The sequence below is a fragment of the Macrobrachium rosenbergii genome, chromosome 24, assembly GCF_040412425.1.
Source record: "Macrobrachium rosenbergii isolate ZJJX-2024 chromosome 24, ASM4041242v1, whole genome shotgun sequence".
NCBI lineage: Eukaryota > Metazoa > Arthropoda > Malacostraca > Decapoda > Palaemonidae > Macrobrachium > Macrobrachium rosenbergii.
Window position 1 is genome coordinate 29,221,236 of NC_089764.1, and position 23,413 is coordinate 29,244,648.

Sequence of the window (23,413 nt, forward strand, 5' to 3'; positions counted from 1 at the left end):
GCGTATCTGGCACCCATTTCCCTCCCCCCACCCAAAAAAAAGGGTATAGACAAGTTTTTCTTCATAATTTTCGAATTTTTCCGAAATATTTGAAAAATCAAGGTTAAATAGACAGTTTTTTTCGACAGTTTTCATACCGTTACCTCCTATTTGTGTGTGAATCACAACCTTTTCAAAGAGTTGTAGTTGCTGTTATATATTCGAAGGGCACGAACTTGGTGCCCCTTAAATATTTATAACATACAACGTTGGCATACCCAACCAGCCAGCGAGCCACTCTAGGAGTGAAACTTAAACAACTAACTAGCAACTCGACGTGCCGTGACTGTACACCAAATATTCTTTTTTAACCTCTTGTTTCTCATCTTTCAGTCGTTTTTTACTGTTTTTTCACTCGTAGGACATTAAACTAACACTTTTAAAGCTGTTCTATATCATGTAGTGAAGGAGGTATGATTAAACGACGTGATAGGTTATAATTTTTAAAATTTAAAATAAGCTAACTGTCAACCGAAGCGAGACTCCTCTGGGTAGGCAGCAAAGTTACTTGGCCGCTTTAGTCACATGGTGCAGGTGGTGGAGTGAAGTCGTACGGGTGCATTCGCGCAGACGTCTCCTGTGGTGCATTTCTCCTTTTTTTGTTAGAAAGAATATTGAAAACTATTATTCGTGTGTCAAATTTTTAAATTTCAGTGGTGTAATATCAGTCTGTGGTATTAAAAATTTTTGATGTATGGTAATGTGATTATGAAGTGTTATCCTAGTCGTATCCTGCATTAGTAAATTGAAATAGCAGTGGGATTTACCAAATAGGCCTACATTTCATATTTTGATAATATAGAAGGTGAGTTTTAATATTAATTAATGTTTAAAATCCATTAACTTTCACGTATATTATATATAGAAAGAATGCTCGTGTCTAGCTCATTATTTAGTGGGTCATTTTGCCCATAGGCCTATGATGTGTGACTAGCTTAGGCCTTCATTGTATGTTTAAATAATATAAAAGGTGAGTTTTAATACTAATTAATGTTTAAAATCCATTAATTTTCATGTATATATAATGAAAGAATGCTCGTATCTAGTTCATTATATACTTGATAATTTGGCGTTATAGGCCTATATTGTCTGAAAAGGCTTCCATTTCATGTTTTAATAATATGAAAGGCGAGTATTAATCCTTAATAACGTTTAAAATCCATTAAATTTCATGTATATAAAGATAAAGAAGGAATGCCCATATCTAATTGCTCATTTAGTTGGTAATTTAGCATATAGGCCTATCTTGTCTGAATGGGCCTACATTTTATGCTTTGACAATAAATAATGTGAGTTTCAATCCTAATTAACTATTAAAATGAATTAACATTCACGAATATTGTGTGTATAATTTTAAATATTATGATTGCCATTACCAATTTAAACGTCGTATAAGTAATTTTTAATTGTTAGGCTTATTGAGAATGTCCTGAGAAGCTTCTATGCAATTTTTAGGAGTTTACATATTACATTATTATTATTATTATTATTATTATTATTATTGACATAGTTATTATGATTATTATTATTGTAGACACTAGTTATTATGATTATTATTATTGTAGACACTACTATTATTGTTATTATTAATATTATTGTTATTATTGACATTGTTACCTAACTACCTGATGCTGTTTTTCTTCATCATAGACATTATTATTATTATTATTATTTTTATTATTATTATTATTATTATTATTATTATTTGATTTTGAAATTGTTTGACCGAAAAACTTATTGTGGATTTCATCCCTCATCATCATCATTATTATTATTATTATTATTATTATTATTATTATTATTATTATTATTATTATTATTATTATACTTGAACATACAATATAGGCCTAATGGTAGAGAGTGTTAGCTCGCCTCTCAAGGCTTCTTATTATGCCATTAGGTCTAAATGACCTGCTGAATAGTAGAAATGTTGATTAAATGCTTATATTAAATAAAATTCTTTGACTAAACATCAGCATGTTTGATGTCGCATTAATAAAGATCATTGCAAATCTTTGGGTTAGGCCTATGTCGGCCTAGGCATAGGGGATATACTGTAGGCTAGGCCTATGTTGGTGTTTTGGGGGGCATTGTTCATTTGGTGTTTCGTCTGTTCAATAATATTAAACTGTCTTATCGACCTTTGTGATGTTGTTAGTTTATATATTTTCGTGCGTATATACCATTTATGTATAAATTTTCCTCACAACAAACTGAAGTGTATTTTAATGTTAAGTTCATTGCAATATGAGTTATGTAAATCGAAACATGTTGCAGTGCATATTGGATCATCAAGATGATAAGTTTTGCTTTTATTTTCGATGAGTTGAATGAAGGAGCACTTTGTCTGGTCAGCACATTGCCCCACCCCGTCTCTCTCTCTCTCTCTCTCTCTCTCTCTCTCTCTCTCTCTCTCTCTCTCTCTCTCTCTCTCCAACAACTTACTAATGGGAAATCTTCGACGAGGTAATCAAAGATCTGTCGCGAGTCTAATCATTCTCTCTCTCTCTCTCTCTCTCTCTCTCTCTCTCTCTCTCTCTCTCTCTCTCTCACACACACACACACACACACACATATCTGTAACTCCTCCAGCTAGGTTTGTTCTGTATCTACAGTATAGACCTATGTAGACCAAACCTAAACTATATCAAGAACTCAAGATTCATGTTCCGTTACAATGATTTTTTTTATTGATAATTTTTCATGTATTCACTAACAAAAAAGCACGCACACAAATACACACACACGTACTAGTGTGTATCTGTGTGTGTGTGTGTGTTGGACGTTTCACTCGAAGTCTCAGACGAACATTATACAGTAGTACAGGTATTAAGGCGATAAACATTAAGGCATTGCATATAGGCCTAAGACATTTTCCCAATTCACTGGCTTGCTGTAGTTAGTAAGAAGGTGTTTACTGCTGTGACCATACAGTATAATTTTTATAGATTCATACAAGAATTCGACCATAAATAACTGGAAAAAAATAAAGAAAAAAATCCTACAACAACTTCAGTTCCATTTTTGGAATTGCTAGTATCAACAGTGTAGGCCTGTAGCAACCGGATGGCATACACTTTATATTTCAAAGAGGAATTTTCGCTGTTTTTCTGACTATACAGTGTAATGCATTTGTATAGCTTCATGTAAGAATTTGACTGAAAATGGTTTTTAAAAATTCAGTAACAACTCAGATCCCATTTTCAGAATTGACAGTATAAAAAACGTAGGCCTATCGTTAATCGGAAGGCCTACACTTTATATCTGTAAGAGGAATTTTCGCTGTTTCTCTTTTAACAAAAAAAAAAAAAAAAAAAAAAAAAAAAAAAAAACGTGAAAGTCGACTCTCAGGAATCCCTGAAGCATCGGTGTTTAAGATACCGCGAGTTTTATGACCCGTAAATTAGATTTCAATCAAACCTCGGGAAACGAAGTAGCCTCTTGCAATCCGTTGCTTATCTGGATTCTTTCTGGGCTACTCACGCATATCACATTTAAGTCAGCCACAAGTGTTGATGTCGCCTTAGTAGGTCTAGTGCCTCTGTAGGCCTGTTTTTTATAAGTTTTCTGCGCAGAAGGATAAATAAACATCTCTCTATCTCTCTATCTATCTATCGGTTGCAAGAATTCCTAGCCCCCTCAAAAATTATTTTTGTCAGTTCCTCAAACGTGCCATCGCTTACCCAGATTTTTCAGATATATTATTATTATTATTATTATTATTATTATTATTATTATTATTATTATTATTATTATTATTCAGAAGGTTAACTCCTATTCAAATTGAACAAGCCTACAGGGGACTATTAATTCAAGCTTCCAAAGGATACAGTATTCATTTGAAAGAAGTTATAGAAGATGATAGGAATTACAGAGAGCTTAGATTAGTCGCTAGTGAAAAAAGATAAATTAATATATAAATAGATAAAAATGTAAATAAATGAGTATAATACAAAGTGAATTGTTTTAGGGTAGAAATGCATTGTGTCTTCGCTTGAACTTTCGAGGTTCTAATAGGAAAAATTTCCTCTAAAGGAATTGTTCCGTCTTATATCATTAATATCCCACATTATTTAACATAGGCCCACAAGGCATCCGCCCACATATCCTTAAAATTAGGCAGAAGAGATCCACGCATAGCCTAGCCTATCGATAATTTGCTTATTTTTTCATATATTTATATATAAATTTGTTAGTTTAATTGTTCCATTCTAATAACTGATCTCTTCTTTCTATATTTCCCGTTACCTTTTGTTACTTCTTTCAAATGAACATTATATTCATTAGAAGCTCGAATCTCAAGTCAATTGCCCCTGTGGTGGGCTTGTTCCATGAATAGGGTTCATCTTCTGAATAATAATAATAATAATAATAATAATAATAATAATAATAATATCTCCCAAAATGGTCAATAATAAGAATCTCATAGGCCTAGTCAGGCAGTGAAACCGACACCATGCTTGTTGCCTTTGCCAAAGCTCTCGATAAAGCTGATCTTTTCGTATTGTGTAATAGCCTAAAAGAAAGTCGGGTAAGCAGACACATGGGAACCTGGATACACAGTTCCCTGGGTACACAGTTCCCTCTCAGGCGATATACTTCGAGTATCAGACAATGAAGTACTATCAAACCAGCTCTACAGTAGAGATATCAGGTGTCCGTAAGGGTAAAAGTATTGATGGCGTTCTCCTTATCGTAGTGATAAGTGTTATTGATTAGTAACTTTGCAAAGCACCTTTTGATCTTAGCATGTTGACAGATCTTGCTTCTCCGTTGCGTCAAGACTGTTGACAAAAATGTGAACAGTTTCAAGATGGGCTAGATAATGTGATTTATCCGCCGGGCCTGGAAACGCTAGACCAATTTGAACGCAGAACTTTCGTTAGAAGTCAAGAAATTTTGTACATGATCAAAATAGTAGGGCTTCGACGAAGATATTCTCTCTCTCTCTCTCTCTCTCTCTCTCTCTCTCTCTCTCTCTCTCTCTCTCTCTCTCTCTCTCTCTTAGTTGTAATTTGTAACAGGTTTGTCTTAACAATTGACACGAAATACTTCCGATGAATATAGACATTTCTCTCTCTCTCTCTCTCTCTCTCTCTCTCTCTCTCTCTCTCTCCACCCTGTATTTTGCAAACCAGAAATAGAACTATCTAGGAAAGAGTGTCATTATTGCTAGAGGAATCATGTGATTTTTTAACTACTTTTATTTGTGGCTCTTATCTACTATCGGTAAATTCAGTATAAATTTATTTTCCATGGTCATGCAACGGACGCTGCTAGGCCTATATAGAAGTGTGAGCGCTGTTCTTTTGTACTTAGTGTCACAATTAATTACCAGTTTTCAGTTTATCAACATTTATAATTTGTCAGTTGTTTCTGTAAGCAACCATATGGCTTTATAGCTTGTAGCCTAATTTTATAAAGCAGATCGACTTTGCAGGCTGTCAACCATGTGGTTTTATAACCTGTAGCCTAATTTTCTTAAGGCAAATCAACCTTGCAGACTGTAAACTATGTGGCTTTATAGCCTGTAGCCTAATTTTCATTAAAGCAAATCGACATTGCAGATTTTGTTAAGCAAATCAACTTTGCGGACTGTAAACCATATGGGTTTATAGCTTGTAGCATAATTTTCTGAAGGCAAACCAACCTTGCAGACTGTAAACCATGTAGCTTTATAATCTGTAGCCTGATTTTCTTAAGGCAGATCAACCTTGCAGACTGTAAACCATATGGATTTATAGCCTGTAGCCTAATTTTCCTAAGGCAAATCAACCTTGCAGACTGTAAACCAAATGGCTTTATAGCCTGTAGTCTAATTTACACAGAAAAAAGTACGTCATAATATTTAGCAGACCTCAAAGCATCGAGCGCACCAGACTAATGTAACGTGCACCTTATGACCTCATGACATACATCGTGCTGGCCTTGCAACAACACAGGGTATCAAATAGCACGACACAGACTGAGGCGTATTGATTCTGGGTACGTCTCTGTAATTAGGCTTCATTGTTGTTTGCCGTGGTGCATTAAAGCTAAGCACCTTTTTAATTCATTTCTCGCAAGTAGTAGTCGAATTGAATAGGTCAGCCCTTGCGGTGGTTTTGATCGCTTTTCTGAATGGGAATCGTATGTTTAAGTCTCGTGGAAACCCTGGGGGTATGGTGGGTGTTGTATTTTGCCTAATTACATATTTCCTTCGACTATATACGTGAAAACAAAAACAAAATAAGATTCTCTGTTTTAAGTGTTGCTACAGATGTTGGAAATCATTGGCGTTCCCTTCATATTATATATATATATATATATATATATATATATATATATATATATATATATATATATATATATATATATATATATATATATATAAACAAATAAGTAATAAAATTATATGTATATAATATATATATATATATCGATATCAGTCATACTGTGGCGCGAGTTCAAATCCACAGCCGACTGATCAGAGGAGGCAACTTTAATCGTAACATCCCGGGATTATATATCAACGGATAGGTTTGCTTAATAAGCAAATGGGTGTTACAGACTAAATACACACACAAAACAAAGCCACTACAACACCTTCTAAAAACATAACAAACATCTCACACGTCTCGAACACTCGCCCTTCCGCGCAACAACTATATGGGAAGAAAGGGCGTTGGGTCGGGTATATATATAAACATACGCTACCGGGGTCTATGTCAGGCAGGGCAGCCGATCGAGACTACCGGTCTACTAAAGCCAAATCAAAAGTCCTTCAAAAGAAGGCATCGTGCTTACCCCATATATAAAAAGCACGTTAAAAGAAAGAAGAAGATATATATATATATATATATATATATATATATATATATATATATAGTTTATTTTGACAGATAAAAAAACTGTTATGAAAGAAACATTGTTCGTTATCTTATTTGTTAGAAACGCTCATACTTATACGTCAGTATCTGTCCCTTATGTAAACAACATACATTATACCCGCGGCTCTGCGCCTGTAAAATGGTAGAGAAGTCCTTCAGCAACGCAGAGCAGTATCTGAGTCGCCCCTTTTACGCAGCGTAGTGTTTATCATCCTCGTGCATTCAAAAGATTTGTTTGATACGCCGCCAATACGTGACGGAATTCGTACCAAATGGAATTGCCATGTCATTCAACTACCAAGGGTTTCTCAATGGTTTCCCATCCCGTAGAGGGGTAGTGCCGTCAGTGCAACTCATGCGGTGCACCGTAGGCGTTACTTGAGATTCTTTGCAGCGTCCCTTCGGCCCCTAGTTGCAACCTCTTCCAGTACTCTTTCTGTACCTCCATTCATATTATCTTTCATCTCGCTATCGACCCCCTTTTAACAATTCCTCCTGTTACACCTTTCAGACCTACCTACTATCAGTTTCCTTTCCAGCGCTGAATGATCTCATAGGCCCCAGTGCTCGGCCTTTGGCCTAAACTCTGTATCCAGTTGTATTCAATTCAATTCAGTTCCCAAAGGATTCCCGAAGACCTTCCGCGTATCTGGTTCATGGCCCGTTCCTGATGGCGTGATTTGTCACCCATAGAGCGGGTGAACGTTCAAGTGTCTTGTAACGGAATGTAATGGAGTGTGATGCGTCTCTTGAAATTGGGGTCGGGTAGGTGACGTTGCGTTATCCTCTGGAGAGGCGTCTTTCAGGGGGAGCTTTTGATCTCTTGTTTCATTTTAATTGTTATTTTGATTTGATGGTGTAGGTGTTTGTTTAGTATAGAGCTCGGGTTTGGTTTATCTAGTGTTTTCTTGCTTGCTTCTTATATTTCTGTTTTTGGTTAGGTCCAGATTTATGAACCGATATATAGGCTATAAATACTGCATATGTACACATTATACATATAAAAGATATATTCATAAGCACACACGAATATATTTTATATACAAATATAAATATATTTTTATTATATATGCATACATACATACATACATCTATTATCTATCTCTCTCTCTCTCTCTCTCTCTCTATATATCTATATATCTATATATATATATATATATATATATATATATATATATAATACCTGCATTTTGTCCCTTATACTACTCGCGTCTTGCACAAAGAATGCTACTGGCCAGTTTGATCGTAACACTCATGCTTCAAACATATCCACCGGGAGTTCCGTGGTGGACACACAGTGAAGTCACAATGCCTGCAAATCCATATTCATGGCTGAATGTATCATGCAGCATACCCAAGCTCACATCTCTGTAGGCTTACGCCTAATTGATTCATCTATAAAGGAAGAGAAGGCGACAGTCTGTCTATTTCATTCATGGGATAACAGGCCAGTTTGGAGCCTCAGAAAACAAAGCAACAGAATATTCTGAGAGAGAGAGAGAGAGAGAGAGAGAGAGAGAGAGAGGAGAATAATTTATATCTAGACGCTTGTAAATGTGTGTCTAACACACACATGCACACACACACAGAGGATACTATACGTCTAGATATTTGTAAAAATGTGTGTGTGTGAATGTGTAGGTGTGTTAGAGAGAGAGAGAGAGCGAATGCTATACATCTAGATATTTGTAAAAAATGTTTGTTTGAATGTGTAGGTGAGAAAGAGAGAGCGAATACTCTGCGTCTAGCTATTTGTAAAATTGTTTGTTTGAATGTGTAGGAGAGAGAGAGAGAGAGAGAGAGAGAGAGAGAGAGAGAGAGAAGAGAGAAAACTTGACTGTTACGACCAAGGAAAAAATATTAGCCGCCCTAGAAAATGATGAGAATTAGGCCTACTGCCTACCCGCACGTTCGAGAATTATTTCCCTTTTTTCTGTTACAAAAAATAAAAAAATAAAAAAACCGGGAAAAATTTATCATTTTACCCATCAGATTCTGAGAAAAAAAATTGTGATGTCTTCGTTTCAGACCATAACCCAGCCATGCTACCACACTGCGCCCGTCATAGACCTACAGTAGACCTTCCTTTTATGTGCCTTGCTAGATGATTGGTGTTCTCTAAGTAGGCCTACGGCATCCCAAGACCGTAGGCCAATCATTTGGGGCCCCGTTATGTCTAAAAACTGTCTCAGTCAATCTTGGTAAAGGGAATTTTGATGGTGGAGGCCTGGTAATATCTAATGGCGAGTAATAAGGATGTCTGTGTTACGTCAGATTTCTCTCTCTCTCTCTCTCTCTCTCTCTCTCTCTCTCTCTTTGAAATGATCCTCTCTCTCTTATCTCTCTCTCTCTCTCTCTCTCTCTCTCTCTCTCTCTCTCTGGTGTCATTTTATGGATTCAAGTTACTCTTTATATTTGTACGTCCTTCCTCCTAAATTTGTTCAGCTGTGCTTATACTTTCTTGATTATCCATAATAAAATTAATTGTTTTGGGAGGCCATAATGATGACGTCACCCTCACCCTGTTGGCTTTACGGGTCTTAATGTGACCCACTGACTGCCTGCTCCTAAAATCTGTCACATGCTTTAGCTAGGCAGCTATTTGTCAATGCCGTTTGTTACTCCGTTGTGGTCACCTATCCAATTAGTGACGAGGCTAGAGTGATTGAGTGACTGAGAGACCAAATTGATGTTTTAAAGAAAAGAGACTGGTTATAATGATCACAAGAATGTCATTACGTTTTCGTTACGATATTCCATACTCTTTTCAGACGTTTCAAACATATTGGTATTGAGGTTGATTTAAATAATATCAGTAGTATTTATTTATATTTTTATCTGTTTATTTATAAATTTGTTAAGTTATTTTTACTTTTTCAATAACTGAGCTCTTCTTTCTGTACCTCCCATTACCCTTTGTTGCTTTTTCTAATGACACCATATTCTTTGGAGGCTTGCACGCGACCGCTTATGTTTGTTAAAGGACTCAGAAATGCCTGGTTTGTTTACTGCGCGGAGGAGTTAACCCTTTGGCCAGCCTCACTTTTGTTGTCAGTCGAAACACCTGCTTTGCTGTCTGAGAACACTTGCGCTGGCTATAAGCAGCAGAATGTGTCACTTTCTCTGTTTCTCTGTTTTCTATTTAGTTGTCAAGTAAAACAACTCTGCATTGTTGTTTAGTGTTGGCTTGATACTAGTGAGACAGACGGTTTTGTTAGAGGGTTTCCTGCAGTCACAAAATCGCTGTTGGGGCTCATTTGAGTCTTGCAGGGAAAATATTGTTTTTTTTCTCTCAGACAGGAATTTCCCCTTTGGAGTAAACATTTAAATAGGAGAGTCACTCGATTTACGCTTCATTATATGTGATAATTTATTCAGAAGATGATGCTTAAACAAAGAGCAAGGGAAAAACTTCTTTCCTGTGATTTATGTTTTTGAATGAGTTCTATATCAGAGCCATATTTCCTGTCATGTTACTAATAACCTCATTATTACATTGTTGAAAGATTATGAGGCCACTTTCTCAGATATTTCAATACTATTGCTACCACGTGAAAGTCTACTTTACCTAGCTGTAAAATGTTCCTTTGCTTTATCAGTGAGGTAGTTGTAAAAGTCACTGTCTAACTAATAAATGCATTTAATGATAGGGCCACTAGTTACATCAGTAGTGCAAAATATGTCGTGACGTTAGAAGCACTGATCTTAAAGAAACCATATCCCAATTAACAGGGAGGGCTTGGTAAATTGGCAGGAATAATATTGCTTCTCATTGGTGAAAGCTGTTGACATCAAAAGTTGTTTTGAACTACTAAAATATTCCTGGTGGCCAAGTGGCCAACCAATAATATCAGTGGTGCAGGATAAGTCGCTATGTTAGCAGCTTTGAACAAAGAGACGCAATATAATTCCAATGCACGTTGACAGGAGTAAGGCTTCTCTTGGAGATAAAAACTACTAACATCAAAAGTTAATTTTGAACTACTAATATTCCTGGTGGCCTAGTGGCCCACCAGTAATATTAGTAGTTTAGAATAACTTCTTATCATAGTAGCTTTGATGCTCTGGTGGTCTAGTGGCTCACCAATAATATTATTAGTTCAAAATAACATATAGTAGCTTTAATATTCCTGTTGGCATAGTGGCCCACCAGTAATACTAGTTGTTCAAAATAACATCTTATCATAGTAGCTTTGATATTACTGTTGGCCTAGTGGCCCACCAGTAATATTATTAGTTTAAAATAACATATGATAGTAGCTTTAATATCACTGATGGCCTAGTGGCCAACCAGTGATATTAATAGTTCAAAATAACTTCTTATCTTAGTAGCTTCGATATTGCTGTTGGCTTAATGGCTCACCGGTAATATTATTAGTTTAAAATAATATATGATAGTAGCTTTAATATTACTGATGGCCTAGTGGCCCACCAGTAATATTAGTAGGTTAAAATAAGTCATGATGTTAGTAGTTTTGATCAAAGGAAAACAATATTATTCCAATATGCAGAATACGTCTAGCAAATTACTCCTCCCCCCCCCAACACCCGTTCCCGGGAGGCCTTGGTTCCCTGACAGGCGTTATGACTCACCGAGCGCTCACCTACCCCCTGTCCAACCCCCCTCCGTCCCATCTCCCATAGAATCTGCCAAAAATGCAGATCGTAAATACCAACATGCGGCGCCGGCGACACCCGGCGGTCCGTTTCATCTTTTCGGATGGCGTGTAATTAAATTTGGCGCCGAACGTTTGGCAGTCCGTGGTCTCATTTCGAGTGTGGATAAGACTCCTGTCATTAGCCTGAACCCCATTTGTGATTTCGGGGCTACACTTGGTTCAAAAAGAGTTTTTTTTTTTTTTGGATGGCCGTTAAAATCCTCTTGCAGACGCCATTTTTAGGAGCCAGATTGGCTGACGTGGTCTCTCTCTCTCTCTCTCTCTCTCTCTCTTTTTTCTTTCCAGTTTTTTTCCATAATACCGAGCTTCTCTCTCTCTCTCTCTCTCTCTCTTTCTGATATAATACCGAGGCTCTCTCTCTCTCTCTCTCTCTCTCTCTCTCTCTCTCCAGATTTTCTTTCCAGTTTATTCTTTCCAATGGCTCTCTACTCTCTCTCTCTCTCTCTCTCTCTCTCTCTCTCTCTCTCTCTCTCTCTCTCTCCCCTTTCTTGATTTTGCTAATTTTTATGGCCGGTGGCGCCAATGTCTGGTGCCGAACTCTGAATGGGGGCTGGCTCTCATTGAATCTGTTATTAAGTTTTTGCGATGTTATTTCCTGGGGATTTTTGGTAAAGGCATTGAATAGAGGGAACGAACAACTATTCCCGATGTGGTAGGCAAAGAAAAGTAGTCTTTTTTTAACGGTAAAAGTTACGGTTTTTGATAATGTGGCATTTAACGAAAGCTTGATGTGTTATATATATATATATATATATATATATATATATATATATATATATATATATATATATATATATATATATATATATATATATATATATATATATATATATATATAGTTGTCCGATCGTAATACCATCAGAGTTTTCATTTTATCCTTTACTAGTTATTACGGTGCTGTTTCTAGAACTACCCATTATCGCTGTGGTTATCAGTTTCGTATCAGTTATGCCCAGTGGTTCCCAACCTTTTATTGGACATGCCCCACCTAATCACCTCAAAAATCTTGATGCCCCCCTGTGCTGATTCACGTGGAGGAAGCCTAAAAGGCCATTAACTTGGTTTAAACATTCTCGAATTGCCCCCCTTAAAAATCAGAGTACACTGGTTGGGAACCACTGACCTATTTGTAGCCTAGATATCTGATGTCATGTAAGAGCTGCCCGATGTACATAATCTGGATAAGGGGAAAGGCAATAGTCCTGAATATAGCCACTTTTTATTCTGGTTCACGCAGGCGGAAGTTATTATTATTATTATTATTATTATTATTATTATTATTTTTATTATTATTAAGATAACATAACTGTTGTGTGTTCATTTAGTAGTTATTTTTCTATTCTCGTCAGTTGCTGTCACCAAAATTTAAGCCTGAGCCGCGACAAAAGCCTTTATTATTATTGCGACTGTTGTGTGTTCATTAGTTAATTCCCTATTCACGTCAGCTGCTGTGACCAGAACCTAGGCCCGAACGGCGACAAAAGCGCCTTCATATCAAAGACCATCGTCGGCATCGGCTTAGAAAGGAGTCTAACTCCTTGTCGTGACCGAGCTCCGCCCTCTTTAGGCACGATATATTTTTAACAAGCGATCCTTAGGCATGCTAATACGGACGACGCATGGATATCCACCCCATTAAGCTTTGGACCTAACCGGCGTCCACCTGCTTCCTTGCCTCTTTAATTAATTTAAGATTCCTGATTGCCCTGTGGGACGTAGGGGGTAGTGGTGTATATTAGAATCTTGACCGTTGGCAGGGGGGGTTATTGTCGCCAGTGCGCCTCATACGGTGCACTGTAGGCATTACTTAAGGTTCTTTGCAGCGTCCCTTCGGACCCTAGCTGGCTGCAACCCCTTTCATTCTTTTTACTGTACCTCCGTTCGTGTTTACTTTCTTCCATTTTACTTTGAACCCTCTCCTAACAATTGATTGATAGTGCAGCTGCGAGGTTTTCTTCTTGTTATACCTTTGAAACCTTTTTCTCTCAATTTCTGTTTCAGCGTTAAATGACCTCATGGGGTCCCAGCGCTTGGCCTTTGGCCTAAGTTCTATATTCCAGTTCTAATTCCCTAACAGGTTTCTAGGCCAAGTTCACTAATGAACAGCACAGGCATTGAACAGGTAAATACTCACAGATCGAGCATACAGACACATAGGCTGAGACGTGTGGGGGTAAAAGGCAGTGGCTGTTAATATCCCATTGTTAGCTCAGAGGAACAGTGAAAATCTGTCACTGCCTGGGCGAACAGTTGGAACTCGGGACGTATAGTGCCCGAGTCACTGACGACAATTTTATGATCGTAACTTCACAGTAATATTGTGGTCACTGCCGTATTCTTACTTTAAAATACACTCACAAACACACACATGAACCTTAATTAGGTTTTTAGTCAAGAGGGGTGCAAAGTTTTTTTTCCAAGAAACTGGCCCTAGTTTTCTATCGTATGGCATCTATTTCAGGGGACTTTCGCTGGTGATATGAAATTTATAACCATTGTGACACAGGGATCACTCTAATGACATTGACCTGTATTATATATATATATATATATATATATATATATATATATATATATATATATATATATATATATATATATATATATATATATATATGTATGTGTATGTGTGTATGTGTGTGTGTATGTATGTATGTATGTATGTATGTATGTATGCCTATGTATTTGTGTGTATTCGTATAAAATATGGGTTTGAATTCATTGGTATGTAGTCCGTGGTTTATGCTTTAAGTAAAATCACAACCATCTACCTGAAAGACTTATGAAGAGAGAGAGAGAGAGAGAGAGAGAGAGAGAGAGAGAGAGAGAGAGAGAGAGAGAGATCCTGGCGTTGATGAGTAATGTAGTCCAATGTGCGTGAAGGATCTTGAGACTGACCATTAAGAGAGAAGTTTTTATGATTCTGGTAGTCTGTTCCCCTGATAATGGGTTGCCATTTCTTACGTTCTCTCTTTCTTTCCTCCCTTCTTTCTTTCATTCTTTTTTTCAGTTCTTATTCATACGGTTTTGACTGTGATGAAAACTGATGTACAAAAGTGGCTTTGTAACTGGAATTACTTTTTTTTTTTTTTTAGTTTTTCTGAGGTTAAATGAGCAACGAAAATAATCTATTGTGATCGATTGAGACGCGACGTTTTTTTTTTTTTTTTTTTAGTTTTTCTGAGGTTAAATGAGCAACGAAAATAATCTATTGTGATCGATTGAGACGTGACGTTACATTGATGTAAGGTCGCCATCGTCGTCAAATTATACTTTACAGAGCAGAGGTATTAATTCCGATGCTACTACGGAGAGATCCTTACACACAAACACACACACACACACACAGAGATTTTATTGTTTGTTGGTAGTTACAACTTACGACAGCGAGGAAGTCGTAAGCCAAATTAATGGCGGACGGTTCTTCGCAGTGGGTAACATTCCGATTCCTCTGGGAGCGTGATTTTCTTATACACTTGGGAGCATTCCTTCGATCACCCCCTCCCCTACTTCCATCGAGGTTCCCCCCCTCTCCCCCAACCCTCCCCAAGTCCCTTTTTATTTCAGGGGCCAACAGCCCCCAAGCGATGGGGGGTTACTCTTGCGTGAAGTAATGTTACGACGGACTTGATTAGATTAACTTGTGTGTTTACTGGGGAAGGCCGGAGGGGCCTGCTGACCTGCAGATACTACTAGCTACACACTTGATGGAGGAGTGCCACAGTCACATATTTCTCTCTCTCTCTCTCTCTCTCTCTCTCTCTCTCTCTCTCTCTCTCTCTCTCTCTCTCTCTCTCTCCCCGGATCTTAATTAGCTAAATTTGCATCACGCGCCGGAAAGAATTTGGACTTGGGAATATGCGCTATACTTGTTCGTCCGAGCAAATGAAGACTTGTTTCTGGGCAGTATTTTACTTGCCTTAAAGCTAATTTGTGTATATATATATATATATATATATATATATATATATATATATATATATATATATATATATATATATATATATATATATATATATATATATATATATATATATATATATATATATATATATATATATATATATATATATATATATATATATATATATATATATATATATATATATATATATATATATATATATATATATATATATATATATATATATATATAAATGTATACTCATATACACTCTTGTATGCCATTTTTTTTCTTATAAACAATTTTCATGGAAAGCAGTAGCTTTGGTAGTATCAGTAAATTTCTTGTATGATATAAAATTTCCGGAGAAAACTTGTTGATGCCACTAAAACAATTGCTTTTGATACGCACACATGTATGTATGTATGTAATATATATATAATACACATATATACATGTATGAGTGTGTGCATGTGTATTTATGTATGCACATGCGTATGTATTTTATATTACCGAAGTATGCTTACGGCCTCGGTATAACCAGTGAATAATATACGGTACTTAAATACATGCATGCATGTAATTCACGTAATGCCGAGATAGTATTGCAATTTTAACCAGCAATCTCCCAGCGGCTGCATTTGCACACGTAACGGCGTCGCAAATACACTGAGCTTAAAACCAGGCTTAGATTTTTCACGCTTAGTGGGGATTATAGTATTTCTTTTCACCAAATGGAACGCTAATGCAGACGGTATTACTTTATATCTGCAGTTCCTGTGTGTCTTCATTTCACGGAATTTAGAGTTAGTGCTGTCGTCAGGTCTTGCATTTCAGGATTTAGGCTTTAAAGCAAAGAAAATTAAATTACTAGTACTAACCCTCAGTTTTATAGATTATTAACTTGAATATTATCAATGTTGTATTATTTTCATTCTCAAGTTATTTTTTATTATATTTGGCGGCAGCTAGGCTATATGCGATAAATATGCCTCGCTGTCGAACTTCTCAGTTCCAGAGGTCCTTTATTCCTCACACACCGTTGGACTTTGGAACAGTCTCCCCGAGGATGCCGTGAAACTGGAACTTGAAAAGTTCAAGCGAAGATGAAATGCATTACTCCCCAAATACTATTCTTCTTGACTTTCAATAATTTACTGACATTTTTGTCTATTTATTTATTAATTTGTTATTTTATTTTTTATTTTTTAATAACTTTTCTCCTCTTTCTGTATTCCCATCACACATAGTATTCGGCGTCAGTGACCCTGGTAGTTGTGACGCCAGATAACCCACAATCAAATCAAATCCCTTTATTTTCTGTTGCCTCTTTGTAATAGACGCCATATTCTTTGGAAGCTTGAATTCGAGGTGGCCCCATTGGTGGTCTTGTTTCATATGAATAAGGTTCATCTTCTGAATAATAATAATAATAATAATAATAATAATAATAATAATAATGACTGAGTAGCATGCAGACGTCTTCATATACGTGACTTAACCCACTTTCAGTTTACATTTATATTTGCTGTCTATTTTTGAGTAATATTGAGACGTCTTCACACTTTTTATCTACATACCTAATCCTTCATAAATCCCCAACGTCCGTCCTTGGTGGAATCCTGTAATCCCCCGAAAAGAATCGCGATTCGATCCCCTCCCCCCCGCGCTAAACGCCCTGGGAACCATAATGGTATTTACTTGCATTAAGCGTTTTATAGCATCGCCAGCTGGGCCTTCCTACCCTCCCCCTTTCACAGTATATAAACCGTCCTCTCCTCCTTCCCCCACCCCGTGAATCTTCCCCTACTCCCCCCGCCCTCCCCCTGATAGGCAGCGCAGTATTTCCTTTGGAGAAATGTTATGCAAAACGGCAAAGCAGACTTTTTCATCCGAGTTTTATTTCTTTTCGCCCAACGAAATCCCCCTTTGTCCGATCGAAGCGCCGCTTTTTAATGGGATTAAGGCATTACGAGAAGACCACCTCCCCCTTCCCCCTCAATCCCCTCTCCTCCTCCCCCTATCCCCCTCCCTTGCCATGCTGTGTAATAATCCGTACTCTCTTCAGTAGCATTGAAAGGAAAATGAAAAATCTGGCAGTTTTCGATGAGGCTGCTGTTATGTATAATGTGCTTAGTACATAGCCTATGTATGTGAGAGTAGTTTTTCTTTTCTTATAATTCCTCTCGTGTTTCAGGCAATATTTATGATTTTCTTTGGTTTATAATTAATTTTATACGAGAAATTTGAAAATGTGTGCAGTAAAGATGATTGCTGCGTTGTATATAAGATGGAATAGACGTGATGTTGAAGGTGTTGGGTATAGAGTTATACAGAATAGCGCTCGATTTGAGGTATTCATGAACGTGAAATTTTTATCTTTGGTTTTCCTCTTGCGTTTCTCATGATTTACTGCTTCCCTGAGCATATATAAAATCTTGGAAAACACACGCACACACATATATACATTATATATAATATATATGTGCTGTGTATATATAATTTATATATACATAATATGTATATATCTCTATATAAATATATATGTATATATATATTTATATGTACATCATATAGCCTATATATATCTATTATTTTATTAATTAATTTATTTATTTATTTATTTGTGTGCCTGCATATCTGCATCATCGTTATCGACCAGTTATTAAATCCTGAAAAAACTGAAATGCCTTGCCATCATATCAGTTGCCCAGTAACCCCACGAAAATGAAGGCAAATACATAATTATATGTACCTGTCACTCGTCAAGTCGAAAGAACAGCCTATGCGGCATTCAGGATGTTTATGATGCTAGTGAAGAAGGGGGAGGGGGGAGCGGAGGGAGTCGGATGGAAGGGGGGGAGGGAGGGAGTGCCTTCCATGACGCAGAGTAATGCCGAACTATCGAAGGTCCGTGGAATGGGGGTGGGGTGGGGGGGGCTGATGCATCGCACGAGCAAGCAAAAGCCAAGTGTCCAATAATTCGACGTTGTAGAATGCTGAGGTCATCCTCCTCTGTCAACCCCCAACCCCCCTTTATCTGATTTCGGTCCCTCGACTTCGATTCCGTAGCTTATTCCAGTTCTTTTCGTTTTTTTAGTTTTGCTGATTCTCTCTCTCTCTCTCTCTCTCTCTCTCTCTCTCTCTCTCTCTCTCTCTCTCTCTCTCTTTTATCTTTTCGTTTTCTTAGTTTTGCTGATTCTCTCTCTCTCTCTCTCTCTCTCTCTCTCTCTCTCTCTCTCTCTCTCTCTCTCTCTCTCTATATATATATATATATATATATATATATATATATATATATATATATGTGTGTGTGTATATATATGTATATATATATATATATATATATATATATATATATATATATATATATATGCATATATACTTGTTATAGGCTGTCACGAACCTATATCTCTTCTCTTTAATTCCTTGGTACGATGGTACAATCTCTCTCTCTCTCTCTCTCTCTCTCTCTCTCTCTCTCTCTCTCTCTCTCTCTCTCTCTCTCTCTCTCTCTCTCTCTCTCTCTCTCTCTCTATATATATATATATATATATATATATATATCTATATATATATATATATATATATATATATACATACTTATTATAGGCTGTCACACATATATATATATATATATATATATATATATATATATATATATATATATATATATATACCTATATTCTCTTTATTATAGGCTGTCACGCACCTATACCTCTTCTCTTTAGTTCCTTGTACAATGGCACAATCTCTCTCTCTCTCTCTCTCTCTCTCTCTCTCTCTCTCTCTCTCTCTCTCTCTCTCTCTCTCTCTCTCTCCGTCCGTTTGATGTTATTATAGGCTGTGCACGCACCTGAATTTCTTCTCTGTAATTCCGTGATGCAAATCGCCTCGCTCAAATGTTTGTATTATATGACAGCGCTCAGTGAATATGTTATTATAGGACTGCGTGTCAGAACACATTCCCGACACATATCGATGTTTTGACACCGAGGGGATGTAGGTTGTGGGGAGGGGAGTTGGGGAGTGGTGCTTTAGTAGTGTTTTGGGGGGGGGGGTGTTTGTCCTTGGTAGAGGTGAGAGGCTGACTGAGCTTCAGGTTTGATAAAGGGTGAGAAGACAAAGAGGGTTGAGGTGATATGGTAATGCATTTCCTATTGATATCTTTGCTTGCAGTGCTTGAGGAGGAGACTGTAAGCTGAAGTTGTGCCTTGCAAATGTCTTGTTGAAGGTGTTGATTAATGCTGTTATATTTATTATCAAAATAAAACATTCATATAACTTTCATTATATTATTATTATTATTATTATTATTATTATTATTATTATTATTGAGAAGATGAACCCTATTCGTATGGAACAAGTCCACAGGGGCCATTGAGAAATTCAAGCTTCCGAAGAATAGGGTGTTCATTTGAAAGAAGTATCAGAAGGTAATAGGAAATACGGAAGGAAGTGATCAGGTATTTGGAAATATGTAATAAATTAGCAAATTGATGAATAAATAGATGAAAATGTAAGTAAATTACAAAATGCAAGGAGAATTGCTTCAGGGCGGTATTGCACAGCATCTTCGCTTGAACTTTTCCGGGGTTCCAATTACACAACATCCCCAGGGAGCCTGTTCCAAAGTCCAAAGGTGTGAGGAATAGAGGACCGCTGGAACTGAGGGGAAAAACAACATTAACTTACAAAGGCCTCTGTGTAAAGAAAAGAAAGAAAGTGTTCAATAATTAAAGATAAAACTAAATAAATCTTCAGGAGTTTGGGCTGGAATATATGGTCTCTTGTTAGTGGGTTTGACAGCATTGTAAACAAACTCTTTGACAAGACCTCTTGTTGCTGATGTTTAGTGGCCTTCCGTAACGTTCCAAGTAGCCTAATTCCCTATCATCTGGCACCAGTTATTAATATAATAAGTCCACCCCCGTTGGGTGGTAGTACCGTCAGTGCACCTCATGTGGTGCACTGTAGGCATTACTTAAGGTTCTTTGCAGCGTGCCTTCGGCCCCTAGCTGCAACCCCTTTCGTTCCTTTTGCTGTACTTCCTTTCATATTCTCCTTCTTCCGTCTTACCCTCCACCCTCTCCTAACAATTAATTCACAGTGCAACTGCGAGGTTTTCCTGCTGTTACACCTTTCAAACCTTTAACTGTCAATTCCCATTTCAGCGCTGAATGACCTCATAGGTCCCAGTGCATGGCCTTTGGCCTAAATTCTGTATTCAATAACAAGTCCACAAAAGTATTGTCGTGACATTTATTATTTCATACATAATTTACCAGTCATCATGAATGTCATATAATGATTCGAAGCTGTAAGCAAGGTGAATTTAAACGGGTTAGCAGTGGTTCTAACTCATTTTATTTTGTGAAAATCAAGTTATTTCCACAATAAATTCACTAATTAATAATTGATGTGAAATTTATTTTAATATACATAATTTACTGTTCTTCATGATAACCGTACAATGACTGATTATATGTAAAGTGAATTTAAACGGGTTAGCAGTGGTTGAGACTCACTTTCTTTTGTGAAAATCCAATTATTTCAATAATAAATGTGTGAATTTATTATTGTTTATTGTTGTGAAATTCGTTATTACATTCATTTTTACCTCTCATCATGAGAGCCGCATAATGACTAAATTATAAGAAAGGGGAACTTAGATAGGGTCAAAGGATGTTCAAACTCAGTTATTTCTGTAATAAATTTACAAATTTATTGTCGTGAAATTTAATATTACATTAATTATTTACCATGAAAACCGTACAGTGAAAATACTCCGTACAGTGCCATCAGTTCCCCTCAGGTATTCTCTGCAACCGCTTCCATCTTACTTTCCACCCTCTCCTAACAGTTGTTTCGTAGTGCAACAGCGAGGCTTTCGTCCTGTTACACCTTTCAGACCTTTTACTCTCAATTTCCCTTTAGGCGCTGAATGACCTCATAGGTCCCAGTGCTTGGGCCTTTTGGCCTAAATTGTATATTCCATTCTATTCCATGACTAAGTTATAGGTAAAGTGAATTCAAACGAATCGAAAGTTCCCGTAACTGATTTTCTACAGTGAAAACCCAGTTAGGCTATTTCTATTGTAGCCCCACAGATTTATTTTTGTGAAATAGCTTATTACATAGACAATGTACCATTAATCATAAAAAAACCCGTACAATAACTAACTTCTACTGAAGGTGAATTTAGACGGGTCAAAACTGGTTGAAACCTCATTCTCTACTTAAAAAATACTTGAATTTTGTTCCCGCATAATACGTATCTAAATCCTTTCCTGCAAATGAGGAAGAACAACACACCAGCGTGGTCCTTTTGCATGGTTCGTTCGTGCGATCGCTTATCAGACAGCGGAGAAACAACGCTGCTTCTGTTGCGTCTCTTTCGTGCCAAAGTGCTGTGTTTGTCCGTCAAGAAATATTGATCCTTCCTACCCCACCCCCCTCGTATTTTTTTTTCCTAGCGTCTGCAGCTATAATCTTTGTTCCTTTGCTTTAGGAAAAGAAGTTTCATTGCACTTTGCTCGGAGTTTTTCAAATGTCCTTTCATTTTTAGTTTTCTGTAAAATAGAACCATTGTGCTAATAGTCCGTCCGCACTTTATTCTGTCCGCACTTTTTTCTGTTCACACTTTTTATGTTCGTCCTCAGATCTTAAAAACTACAGAGGCTTGAGGGCTGGAAATTGGTATGTTGATCATCCATACTCCAGTCATCAAACATACCAAATTGCACCCCTCTAGCCTCAGTAGTTTTTATTTGATTTAAGGTTAAAGTTAGCCATAATCGTGCTTCTGGCAACGATATAAGATAGGCCACCACTGGGCCGTTGTTAAAGTTTCATGGGGCGCGGCTCATACAGCATTATACCGAGACCAACGATAGGTAGATCTATTTTCGGTGGTCTTGATTATACGATGTACAGAAAACTCGATTGCGCCGGAGAAACTTCGACGCATTTTCCACTTGTTTCTTCTTTGTCGAAGTATTTAGTTACAGGTTTGAGTTTAGCTGAGGTTTGCTCGTATTTGTACTTTTTTTCACCCTGAAATGGGGTTGCTATTCTTTGTTCCTTTGCTTCAGGGGAAGAAATTTCACAGCAGTTAGCTTTGAATTTGTGAAAAATCTGTTTATTTTATTTCTTGGTCGAAATATTTAGAGTTACAGGTTTAGCGTTTATATAACTTTAGTTCGTTCGTATTTATTGTGAATTTCACTCTGACAAATGCTGTGTTATTTTTCCTTATTTCTCTTTTTGTGACATGCTGTTGTGGCCCAATTGTTTTTTCATTAGTTCAGAACTCTAGATTGGTTTGCCTGTAAGTTTTTATCGACACGAAACGTTACAGTATTATTTTAATGAGGCCTATGTCAGTTAGGTAAACCCTGTTACTTTGCGGGTGGTCTTAGGTTTTGTATTGTGAGAAAAAAATTATGTGAGAAACATGTTTTTTCTTTCCAAATACGAGGTGTAACGTGTTCATGCATGTGCCGAATTCAAAATTTAAAAAAAAATACATACTTGTATAACAGATGAATTTTGAATTTTATGAGTAGTTTATCAGAACTTGAAGTCGATGTTTTCATTGAAAGAGTATTTTTTGGAAATACTGTAGCCGAATTTTGCTTTTCAACAAAAATGGAAGCTGAATTTCATTCGTCTGTGCGAATCCATTGGCAAACACGAAAGAAATGTTATTGATCTCATGGCATTACAGTCGTCAGGCTTACAGGCGCTCTCACTGTCACATGCATGAATTAGTTAATATGTAGGCTACTGTGTATGTTATTTTGGTTATACGGGTAAATATATCAGGCTTCGCGATGTACCAGTACAAAGTGTAATCGTACTTCATTTTATAAGAATATGTCAGGAACAATTTTGTCAAATTTGCTAAATACATTTAACGT

At 36.8% G+C, this 23,413-nt stretch overlaps 1 protein-coding gene across 7 annotated transcripts in view; it reads left to right on the forward strand.

Annotated features, from left to right (window-relative positions):
* Window positions 1–558: 558 nt before the first annotated feature.
* Window positions 559–23,413, forward strand: part of LOC136851956 (uncharacterized protein CG43867) — a 1,078,149-nt gene continuing 1,055,294 nt past the window's right edge. For all 7 annotated transcript variants that reach the window (XM_067126317.1, XM_067126321.1, XM_067126323.1 and 4 more), the window contains exon 1: window positions 559–844. The gene's annotated coding sequence lies outside the window, so the exon portion shown is untranslated. The remainder of the gene's footprint in view (window positions 845–23,413) is intronic.